The sequence below is a fragment of the Trachemys scripta genome, chromosome 3 (genome assembly GCF_013100865.1).
Source record: "Trachemys scripta elegans isolate TJP31775 chromosome 3, CAS_Tse_1.0, whole genome shotgun sequence".
Taxonomy (NCBI): domain Eukaryota; kingdom Metazoa; phylum Chordata; order Testudines; family Emydidae; genus Trachemys; species Trachemys scripta.
In genome coordinates, this window is record NC_048300.1 from 195,547,706 (window position 1) to 195,559,655 (window position 11,950).

Below are 11,950 nucleotides of genomic sequence, written 5' to 3' on the forward strand. Positions count from 1 at the left end.
TTTTGGTGTAGTTACTAGAGCTCTCTGTTTGTATATGTGTATATAGTTAAAGTGTTTGTTTGTAGATGGCACTCAAGAACATGTACAGTAGTAAGCATTTCACACCTGTCCTCTGCTTTCTAAACTGGCTTCCCACAGAATTTCAAATCAAGTTCAAGATCTCGGTCCTTATCTTCCAAGCAATCCATGGTGTGGGCTCAGGATACCTAAAAGACTACCTAAAGGTCGAGGACAAAAGCCGTGGTTGACAACTTTGCTTCTCTGGCACCATATAACTCGCAACAATAAGAATAAAATTTGTCCATGCAGGAGACAGAACCTTCCCCAGAGGTGGTCCATGGCTGTGGAGTGACCTACCCCAAGAACCAACGGCCATCACAAATCTCAACACTTTCTGCTTCAAGTGCAAGGTGTATTTCTTTGATCTTGCCGTCTCTAATACACACACGCATTGACAGGTATATTTATTTAATAAAAACCAAAACAAGACACTCCATTGCACACGTTTCTCTTTCTCTGGGGAGACAATGAGAGAACAAGCAACATGTGACAGATGTGTAGTCACATGTCTTCATGCACTACTGAGATCCAGAAGACTGCTTTGATTGTGAGTTTTGTATTACCTTGTGAGTTTTTGTTTGAACTAATAAAAATGTGTCCTGGAAGAAAGGCTGAAAGACTGGGTGTGGTAGTGAGTCCTTCATGGTCTGGGGAGACAGGCCAGCTGCCTACAACACATCAATGAGATTCCAGGTGTGCTGTTCTAGCTGTGTCCTGTCCTGCTCTAAAATCATGAGACAGACTTAATCTAAAGAGGGGAGTATCCAGCTCTTCACTTGTGTAACTAGGAAGAGTAAATGACAATGGGTAGACTTACAAACAAGTTTAAAAGCCGGAAAACCAATGATGTAAGGGGCTTATCTGTAATATATATATATATATATATATATATAATATATAGTGACTAATTTTTTTGAGTCAATCGTGTGAGTTAACTGCAATTAATTGACAGCCCTTTTATATATATTAAGGCTGTTGATTAATTGCCGTTTTAATCGCACTGTTAAACAATAGAATACCAATTGAAATTTATTCAACATTTTGGATGTTTTTCTACATTTTCATATGTATTGCATTCTATGTTGTACACCTCTACCCCGATATAACGCGACCCGATATAACACGAATTCAGATATAACGCGGTAATAACCCCAGTGTAGAAAGCCTTATGTCAACAGGGGAGTTTTTCTGCATCAACATAGCTACCGTCTCGCAAAGGTGGATTAACTACGCCAATGGGAGAAGCTCTCCTGTCAGCGTAGTAGCATCTCCACTGAAGCACTAGTGGCACAGTTGTGCCACTGCACCGTGTTAAGTGTAGACCTGCCCTTAGATCCAAAGACAATCACAAACCTTGTTAAAGCCAATGGGTGGGCCATGCACTCTTTCACACTCATCAGAAGGAGCACTCAAGCCCCTTTATGTAGTAAAAGCAACTGCAGACCACAAGGAAGGGGGGGTGGGGCATGGGGCAGGTCAGAATTTAAATGGACCAAGGAGCTTCCCTGGTTCCAAATGTAGAGATTAGTTGCGGGCTGGAGGAGAAAAGCCAAAAGGAGGAATTGTAAGGGTGAACGTGAGAGGAAGCAGAGGGCCTGAGCTGCTTGGGCACAGAACTTGCTAGAATGGCAGACTTGGGGAAATTGTGTCAGATAAACAGGGCTTCCTGTAGGTGTTTCTGATTACATCAAGAACATTGCTGATTCATAGCACTGATTTCCACCACACCGCCACCCCCCATCCTGATCGGAACAATGCTGCAATGCCCTGAATTTTGGCTAACATTTTAGACCAAATGGGCAACCTTTACTTAAGTGTTCAGAAAGCACCGTGTACACAAGTCTATATAAATAATAAACCTAGTATTGTAATTTATTTCTTCTGAAGTCCTACTGGGTATGCAATTAAGTTTGCAAAAATAAATGTCATTGAAATATTTTTTATTTCTATAGAGTCTTTCACTCTTTGTATATATTTAATGAGATTGCATGTCTCCCCCCTACACCAAATATTTGTTAAAAAAAGAATTACAATCAGCCTATTTAGATCTCACATTTTCATAGAATCATAGAATATCAGGGTTGGAAGGGACCTCAGGAGGTCATCTAGTCCAACCCCCTGCTCAAAGCAGGACCAATTCCCAACTAAATCATCCCAGCCAGGGCTTTGTCAAGCCAGGCCTTAAAAACCTCTAAGGAAGGAGATTCCATGACCTCCCTAGGTAACCCATTCCAGTGCTTCACCACCCTCCTAGTGAAACAGTGTTTCCTAATATCCAACCTAGACCTCCCCCACTGCAACTTGAGACCATTACTCCTTGTCCTTGAGACCATTACTCCTTGTTACTTACTATTAAATTGTTATAATGGAATAATAAGTGTGATCTTGATTGTAGGGGGGCTGTTATCTCCTAGATGGGATGTGTGTCACTTCTACTAGAGACAATCTTTTATTTTTTTTAAAGCTACCAGTTTGTAAGAATTTTTGTGTGACTCCCCACTAGTCTGATATTACACCCAAAAAGTCTGAGCTCCCCCTTCTGTCCCACAGCAGCAGTGCACTCAGAAGCATGGCTGGTATGATTTTTCAGAGATGCTACGTACTCTCAACTTCTCCTGGAGGCAACAGAAAGGTGAGGGTGCTAAGCACCTCTGGAAAAACAAGGGCCATGTGTTCCCAAAGCTGTGCATATCCTCACGAAGTACATCAGGGATGCCAGGAAATCAAGAAAAGGCAGATGTGTTGGTTTCTGCTGCACTATAAAGATGGCAGCAAAGAACCTTTTTAGACGTCGTCCTGTAATCATTCTCTATTGAACAATATACAAAACCATGGAAACTAAAAATGGAAGGGAAAAGATCTGAGATAATCTAAGGTCTGGTCCAACTCCTACTAACTCTCAGTGGGAGCTGGGTCAAGCCCCTAGCCCAGGGGTAGGCAACCTATGGCCGAAGGCGACATGTGAGCTGATTTTTAGTGGCACTCACACTGCCCAGGTCCTGGCCACCGGTCCGTGGGGCTCTGTATTTTAATTTAATTTTAAATGAAGCTTCTTAAACATTTTAAAAACCTTATGTACTTTACATATAACAATAGTTTAGTTATATATTATAGACTTATAGCAAGAGACCTTATAAAAATGTTAAAATGTATTACTGGCACGCAAAACCTTAAATTAGGGTGAATAAATGAATACTCGGCACATCACTTCTGAAAGGTTGCTGACCCCTGCCCTAACCCATCCCTCACGCTGTCTTTAGGAAAACGGGAGAAGGTGGGGAAACAATTGGCTCTTTGAAATTATTTAAAAGACAAGGCAGATAAGGGCAGAATAAGATCCAGTGGCTGGAAGCTAAAGTTAGACAAACTGAAACTAGAAATAAGGCACAATGTTTAACAGTGAGGGAAATTAATCATTTACCAAGGGATGTGATGAATTCACCATCACTTGAAGTCCTCAAATCAAGTTTGGATGTCTTTCTGTAAAATGTGCTTTAGCTCAACCAGAAGTTATGGGTATGAAGCAGGAATCAATGGGTGAAATTCAATGCTGTGTTATAGAGGGGGTTGTACTAGGTGATCGTAATGGTCTCTTCTGGCCTTAGAACAGGGGTGGGCAAACTACGGCCCAGATCCAGCCCATCAGTCCAGTGGCCAAAGGGACGTGGTGCCGGCCGCTTCCAGGAGCAGCGCGGGGCCAGGGCGGGCAGGGAGCCTGCCCTGGCCCCAGTGCATGCCGCTACGACCCTGGAGCTGCTCCAGGTAAGCGGCGCCAGGCCAGAGCCCACACCCCGAACCCCTCCTGCACCCCGCACCCTTGCCCTGAGCCCCCTGCCCACACTCTGCACCTCCCCTGCACCTCAACCCCATTCCCTGAGCCCCCCTTACATCCCGCACCCCTCCTCTGCCCCAACCCCTTGCCCTGAGCCCCTTCCTGCACACCGCACCCCCTCCCACACCCCAATCCCCTGCCCCAGCCCTACATTCATGGCCCTGCATTCAATTTCCCCACCCAGATGTGGCCCTCGGGCCAAAAACTTTGCCCACCCCACCTTAGAAGCTATGGATCAGTTAAAATATTTTTCTGGTGCTGGGTGATTTGTTAAGCAAAATCCTAGGAACACTTAACTTGCAGATAAACATTACTGACCAAGTTCTGCCCTCAGATACGTGTGAACCATTCCTCATGAACTGAAAAAACTTGTGGGGTGGTTGTGGCGGGGACTAGATAAAGTACTTGGCATACTACAGAGAGCAATCTTGCACTAGCCAAGCAGTGATGAACTAAGTAGGGTTAAAAGCAGCTTTCAGTGAAGTCAGTAGGAAAAAATCACATTGACTTCAACGTGAATTGGATCAGATCTTTGGGAACCTATTGGTAAAATATGAGGCCTTTCTTGTCTATTTTTAAATATTTTCATAGCAGATTTAGTCATTCCAAAATGTCCTTTTCTAACAATGATTCTACACTTGGGACATGTACTCTCCAACCACTTAACCACTATTTGATGCTTCTGTGCTTCATCTCTTAGATCACAGACAATGGAGGCTGAAAATAATTGTGGAGGAAATCTGATTATACCGTTGCTATTGGTTTCCCAAAACACCATCCAATTCAAAATTTACCAAAGGAAATACTTTTTCACACAATGGGTAATTAAACTGTGGAACTGATTGCCACAGGATTTCACTGAAACAAAGAATTCAGAGGGACTGGGAATTTACATAGTGAATACTAACAAAAAGAGTGTTGGAAGGGAGATAAAACCTCATGGTTCAGATCTGAAGCCATCTTCTAACTATTAGGGGTTAGGGTGACATCTTGGGCGGGGGAGGGGCAGATTATTCCACAAGTGCTTACTGTGGAGTTCTTGCACCTTTCTTTGGAGCATCTGGTACTGGCCGCTTTCAGATGGACCACTGATCTGATCTAGTCTGTTAATTCCTATGTCCGTCACCGGAACTGGCTCTTTGGAGCCATTCCTGCAGTACAAAAGGACAGGAAGGAGGTAAGTGCTAGACAAGTGGCACCGGAGAGTAGAGGCAATTCCCACTAAAATTGTGGTTTACATCTTCCTGAGCCTAAATAAATATGAACTAATTCAGATAAGGGCTGAACAATATTAGAACTGGATCCCAAAGTAAATTGAACTATAGTTGCTTGATATGCAAAAATCATGCAGTGCCCATATCTGCACTAAGGATGTTTCCTGATGACTTTTTTCACAATACCATCACATTTTTGTGCCTCTGTTTTATATTTATTATAGGAGTATATATATTTATTCCAGGAGTTAAGCACGAGAATAAATTGTCTAGGGAGGTTGTGGAATCTCCATAATTGGAGATTTTTAAGAGCAGGTTAGACAAACACCTGTCAGGGATGGTCTAGAATTAATGGTTCTCAAACCACGGGAACCCAACGTGGGTCAGGACCCCATTTTAATGGGGTCACCAGTGTTGGCATTAGACTTGCTGGGGCCTGGGGCCGAAGCTGAAGTCCGAGCCCCAGGGCCAGAGCCGAAGCCCGAGGTCTTCAGCCCTGGGTAATGGGGCTCAGGTTACAGGCCCCCACCTAGGACTGAAACCCTTGGGCTTCTGCTTTGGTCCCCTGCCCTGGGCGGTGGGGCTTTGGCTTTGGCCCCGATGTGGGACGGTGAGGCTTGGGAAGGCTCGGGCTTCAGCCCGCCCCCCACCCTCCATTCCTGGGGTCGTGTAGTAATTTTTCATGTTAGAAGGGGGTCGCAATGCAATGAAGTTTGAGAATCCCTAGTCTAGATAATAATTAGTTCTGCCATGAGTACAGGGGACTGGACTTGATGACTTCTTGAGGTCCCTTCCAGTCCTCTCATTCTATGATTTATATTCTGCACATGATGGAAAGGATGATCTTGTGATTAAGGAACAGGACGGAAAGCTTGTCTACAAGAACATTTAGTTTGTTTCAAGCTGGGGTTTGAATTAACCCCGCACTAGCCTCCCTTGGATGAACTATCCGGGTGCACCCTGCTGATGTGTATTAACAGTTGGTTAATGCACTTTGAGGTATTCCTCTTTCAAAGAGGCCTAATCAAAGTGCATTAACAAACTGTGCACCGGACAGTTGGTCCAAGGCAGGCTCATGAGAAGGAGATTCACAGCCCTGCTTGCCATGAACTAAATATTTGTGTAGACAAGCGGGACATAAGTTCTATTTCCAGCCCTGCTGGATATTTGCGCCATGATGCTAGGATGAGTCATTTCCAATCTGAACTTTCCACAATTCAGAGTTTTGGCTTTTCTCTGCTAATAACATACAATGAGGTGAAATTATTCAAAAGGAAAAGTCATAGAAGGGCTAGAACCAAAACTCCCCATCCATACACCTCTGAACTTTGTGACATTTTGGATCTGGATCCAGATTTAGTGTCTCGGTCCCATATCTACTGAGCATCATTGTAGCAACATTGTAGCAATAAAATGTATTTGGCTGTAAAATAGTCTCTCCAGGGAGGTGGTAGAAGCCCCATCACTTTAAAAGAAAGCCTGGAAAAAGCAATAAAAAAGGAGAAATTCTGCACAAGCGGGTTGAGCCTGAAGTGGGATGGACTAATGAGGTAAAGACAAGTGAATGGATGATCTTGTGACTCTGGCATCTACCCCAGCAGCACTATTCTTTGCCTCGCTGGGTAGGTCTAGTCCTGTGCAATGATAACACTGCTCTACAGCCAAAATGCTTTTGAAATAAATGTAGTCAAACTTCACTAATTCTGGGTCACTGAGAACGAAAATGATGCTTAACATTGTTGATTGGCTCTAGTTTTCCAGATATGCTATTGGGTCAGTATATACGACCCTTGACTTGGGAATGGTGGAGGATAAGTGAGTTATAAAGGGAAGGGATCTCAATTTAAACCAGAAATGACTAAAATACATCTTTGACTGGATCTATGAAGAAATCTGTGACTGGGTTTGGACAGTACTTGCTTTTTAGGCAAAACAATGAATGATGCAATCTGAAGCTGGTATTGCGTCATACATTATATGAATTGCATCATGTTATTCCTAGAAGTCATGGATGATGCAATCATAATGAAGCTTACATCACTCTGCTGAACAAATTGCCCTATATCAGCTCTAGAAATCATACAGCGTCGTGCTCTCTTATTTGTCAGTGTTTGATTTTGCAAAGGGACACATTTCTGGTTAGCCAAAGTGAGCAGAGATGCCTCGTACTTGTGTGAACAGTGCAGATAACTTCTGCTATGTTTGTGGTGAAGTGACTTTTGCATCACAAAAGCGCAGTATAACCACTATGGTTAAGAAAGCCTATCACCTTTATTTTGGCTGCAAAATTGGAGATCAGGACAAGAGGTGGGCCCCACACATATGCTGCAACACTTGTGCAACAAATCTTCGCCAGTGGTTGAACAGGAAAAGGAAATCTATGCCTTTTGCAGTGCCAATGATTTGGAGAGAGCCAACAGATCATACTAGCAATTGTTACTTCTGCATGGTGCCTCCAGTTGGGAAAGGTGTGTCAAAGAAGAAAAAGTGGACTGTGCATTATCCAAACATTCCATCAGCTATACGCCCAGTACCCCACGGAGAAGGACGGCCGGTTCCTGATGCACCAGAATCATTCTCACTTGAGTCAGACGAGGAAGAGGAAGAGGATGAAACTTCTGGTCCTGAACCATCAATGTCACAGGACCCACATTTTCTCCCATCCTTCTCCTCTGAACCACACCTCATAACACAAGGTGAACTGAATGACCTTGTCAGGGATTTGGAACTACCCAAGAATAAGGCAGAGCTGTTGGGCTCCAGACTACAGCAGTGGAATCTCCTGGCAGGTGATGTTAGGGTTTCCATGTTCTGTGACCGTCAAAAGGATCTTGTCCCATTCTTCTTCATGGAAGGTGATCTTGTAGCCTGCAACAACATCGATGGTGTGATGGCAGCCCTCAACATCATTCACGATCCAGATGAGTGGAGACTGTTCATTGATTCATCGAAGACGAGTCTTAAAGCTGTTTTACTGCATAATGGCAATGTTTTGCCATCAATTCCAATTGGTCATGCAGTCCATATGAAGGAAACCTATGACAACATGAAACAACTTTTGAGGTGCATAAACTATGACCAACATCAGTGGCAGCTTTGTGGCGATTTGAAGGTTGTTGCTCTCTTGCTTGGTCTGCAGACTGGATACACAAAGTACTGCTGTTTTCTCTGCGAATGGGATAGTCGTGCAAGAGATTCCCACTACATCAAGAAAGATTGGCCACTCCGACAGTCATTGGAGCCTGGGAGGAAAAGTGTTCAGCATCCACCACTTGTTGAATCAAGGAAGATTTTGTTACCACCCTTACACATCAAGCTGGGTCTGATGAAGAACTTTGTCAAGGCCATTGACAAAACACAAGCAGCTTTCAAGTACCTCCGTGGAAAATTTCCAAGGTTAAGTGAAGCTAAGATAAAGGAAGGTGTCTTTGTTGGTCCTCAGATTCGTGAGCTTCTTCGAGACGATGCATTTGAGCATGCACTGCGTGGCAAGGAAAAGACGGCATGGAAAGCCTTCCAGTTAGTGGCAATAAATTTTCTCGGAAACAACAAGGCAGACAACTACAGGTTGTTGGTGGAAAACCTCCTCAAGGCATACAAAAGCCTTGGTTGCAACATGTCACTAAAGATACATTTTTTGCACTCTCATCTAGATTTTTTTCCACCGAACTGCGGAGCAGCGAGCGACGAGCACGGTGAGCGATTTCACCAGGACATTGCAACAATGGAGATACGCTATCAGGGCAAATGGAGCCCATCAATGCTTGCAGACTATTGCTGGACAGTGACAAGAGATGCTCCATTTAATGAATACAAGAGACAAGCCAAGAAGCGCCGAGTAGACACTGAATAGGACTAAACTATGTACATAATAGTTTTTTGCCTTTTGTTTCATAATAAATTTTATTTATATAACCCTTTTGCTGATTTTTAAAGTGTTACATAAACAGGACAGGTGAAATATTATCATGTAAAGCAACCATAAACACATGAAAAGACCTAGGTTTACAATTTATGATTAAAACTCTACTATCTACACAATATACATAGACATAAAATGTAAAAACTTAAATATCTTAGAAAGAGTAGCCAATCAGTTGTTTTAATTGTCATATTTGAACTCAGCACATCAAAATACATAATAAATAGCACATTTTATCTCTGAAGCAGACGACTTCTCAAAAATTGTAGACCAGTGTAATTAGCTCCACCAGAGGTCAGTAGCTGACTTATTTTGCTCATTGTAATGTGGTTCCTTTTCTTTTTGAACGCTTTGGAAACGAAACGAGAGAGCCAAATCTTTCACTCTTCCCATGCCAGGCGGTCCTATTTAGGAGGGACACCCATTATTTTTTAATATTTACGCTTTCACAGTTTCTTAATGTTTAATATTACCACCCATCACCATCATGTCTGAGCACATCACTTTGTCTCTCCAAAAAGGTCCCCTACTACTCCAAAGTATTTCAATTAGACACAGTGGATTAAGCAAAACTCCCAGATGCAAATTCCGCAAACTTCAGTGTGGGAGGGGATTGGGATTGGAACCAGGATCAAGATCTGAATTTCAGACTAGGGCCATAGCTCTACAATGGGAGTTCACATCTGGATCAGAACGAGGCTAACGCCTAATTAATTTCAATGGAATTTTAAAAATGCGTGCCTGTTTCTTCACTTCCTGCCCTCATCCCTAATTTCCCCTGTTTAACACATCCAAATATTGGCAGGCACCTTATGGAACTGGTAATATCAAGTCTCAGTTACAGAGGAAATACCATGAGGGCTTTTGATTTTAGTAGTGAAGCTGCTTTATACCTTAGGAAATAACATTTTCAGGGTAGGGCTGAGATGCCAGCTGCCAGTGGCTGCGTTGCCAACTCTTGTGATGTTTAGCATGAGTCTCATGGTGTTTGGCATCCTTCTAAAAGCTGCAACTCCTGGAGTGACGTTACTACATGAGCATCTCTGCTATTATTTGAAAAATATAAAACAAAGTGATTTCTAGCCCTCATGGTTGTGGAGGAACGCTAGAAAATGTCAATCCTAAAGGCTTAAAAATCAAAAGGCAAATAAAAGGACCAAAAATGTATTGTCTTAAAGCCAGTCTCGTGACTTTTGGGAGACTGACTCATGATTTTGAATGCTTGGGGTTGGCAGGGCTACAGGGGGTGTCTAAACAACATTTTAAAAATGTCCAGTTAATGTATTAACAATTAACTCAAGGTAATTAACATGTTTGTAGAGGCTGGTTAATAATTATCAATCAATTCACTCAACGTTAAGAATTGGGCATTCTTGGGGTATGTCTATACTGCAATTAAAACCCTGCAGCTGTTCCATGCCAGCTGACTTGGGATCACAGGGCTTGGGCTGCAGGCTATTTAATTGCAGTGTTGGTTTTCAAAGGTTTAGGCTACAGCCCAAGCTCTGGGACCCTGCCACCGCTTCGAGTCCTAGAGCCTGGGCACCCGCCTGATCTCAGAAGTCTACGCTGAAATTAAACAGCCCCACAGCCCAAGCTCTGGGAGCCTGAGTCAACTGGCATGGGCCAGCCAGGGGTGTCTAATTGCAATGTAGACATACCCTTGGACAAGGCAAGGGGGGAACCTAGGGTTTACCGCTAACACAGGGTAAAACTACCACTGCCTTGTTCACCCTGGGAATTTACCATGTGTCAGTTATCATGTTAGCTAAAACATGATTAAAAAACCCACCATTTTGACTTGTGAAGACAAGGCCCAAGTGTAGACAAGCCTAGTGAAGCCTTGCTTAAGTACTGTATGTGAAACCCTTTCTCCACTGAAGTCTAGGGAAAAACTCACATTGATTTCCAGGGGGCCAGGATTTCACCCTGTGCATTCAACTTGCCTTCAGCACTTTGGAGAGTTACTTTACACGGAGTTTAGACACAGGCCCCCACGCTGGGTATGTCTACGCTGCAATTAAAAACCCATGGCTGGCCTATACCAGCTGACTTGGGCTTGCAGGGTTGGGCCTAGTGGGCTGTCTAACAGCAGTGCAGACATTTGGACTCAGGTTGGAGCCCAGGCTCCAGGCCCCTGAAAGGTGGGCACGCATACTGGCTGTGGTCATGGGTGTAGTTTGGGTGACGTGGGGGGCGTTGCCCACCCAAACTGCAAGCCTTGGGCAGGCATGGAATTTGACCCCCCTCCCCCGTCCCCTCGTGGTCTCATTGGCCTGCTGGAGCTCCACCCACCTACAAATATAGAAGTCAAATTACGCCTGTGGCTATGATCTCTTTGCTCTTTGCCCTTTCACAGGGAAGCGAGGAAGAGCTCACTGGAACCAGCAGTCCCAGAGTAGAAAGGTGGTGTTTGTTATAAGGAAGGGAGGCAAATCCCCACCTGACTTTAAAACGTTTCCCCTCACTATTACTTTCGTAAATATTCCCTGCCAAGCAAGGGAGCTGTCACTCTGGCCCACAGCTACAAGGAGAGTCAGTTACTCCCCACTCCATCAGGAAAGAAACCTAACATAGGCAGGGTTCAAATGAGAATCACCTTTCTCCCCTCCAGCAGTAATTTTGCCACTTATGTGTGTTCTGTTGCTGATGTAACATCATGTGCCTAAATCAAGAGTAGATTTGTCCTTCTTTTGCTATAAGGTGTTTGGAAGATGTTTATTTTTCCTTAAAAGAAGCTAATAAAACGACAGTATTTAAAAACAGGAAAAGAAAAGAAAACTGCAGGCAACAGAGACCTGAATTCACCCATGCTCCTCAGCCACTAGGCGTCGCTCTTGTCTGCAGATGCCCAGTTTGCAATTGGCCATTTTTAAACCCTGAATTTATTAATAAATTCTGTAACTTTACCAGGTGAAGGTA